The sequence below is a fragment of the Saprolegnia parasitica genome (assembly GCF_000151545.1).
Source record: "Saprolegnia parasitica CBS 223.65 unplaced genomic scaffold supercont2.183, whole genome shotgun sequence".
Taxonomy (NCBI): Eukaryota; Oomycota; class Saprolegniomycetes; order Saprolegniales; family Saprolegniaceae; genus Saprolegnia; species Saprolegnia parasitica.
Window position 1 is genome coordinate 4,172 of NW_012156577.1, and position 645 is coordinate 4,816.

The following is a 645-nucleotide window of genomic DNA, read 5'->3' on the forward strand; positions in this document are numbered from 1 at the left end:
AAATATAAAAAAGATGGAAAATAGTCGTGGAAAATAGTAGAAAAAGTGGGCGCTAGTGGTGAGGCAGTAGACAAGCAAAAAGAAGTGTTGCCACAAACCGGGATCGAACCAGTGACCTTCAGATCTTCAGTCTGACGCTCTCCCAACTGAGCTATTGCGGCTACAAATGCTACAAACACCATATTAATCCACTTAAAATATCACATATTTACACTTTTAAATCGCATTAAAATTCGCACCATCAACGCCACTCATACATCACACTAAAATATCACTCATAAACCCTCGTCGCGCTCTCCAACCATCCCCTACGCTTCAATACAATTGTTTAATCTGTATTTTCATTATTAAATTACAATACAATTATTTTCTATTTCACCAACACACCTACCTCACTTTACATTATGCGACTCATTTCATCACCAACAAAACTGTATGTAAAGCTATATCAGCTCGTTTTAAATCGCTTCACCTAGCGCCTCGAGACGTAAAAGAGCCATAACTTCGCCGTTCGTCATCGTACAATCTCGTGGCTAGGACATTTTCGATAGGAAAGACTACGTACTCGATACCATCTTCGTTGCGATAGTGCTGCGATCGTAACTATTTTTTAATTAATTTAATATAGTGCAGTATTTTAATAGC

At 38.1% G+C, this 645-nt stretch overlaps 1 non-coding gene across 1 annotated transcript; it reads right to left on the minus strand.

Annotated features, from left to right (window-relative positions):
• Window positions 1–88: 88 nt before the first annotated feature.
• Window positions 89–161, minus strand: SPRG_30198. The gene has a single exon. It is a non-coding gene; the product is annotated as a tRNA-Phe (tRNA).
• Window positions 162–645: the final 484 nt, after the last annotated feature.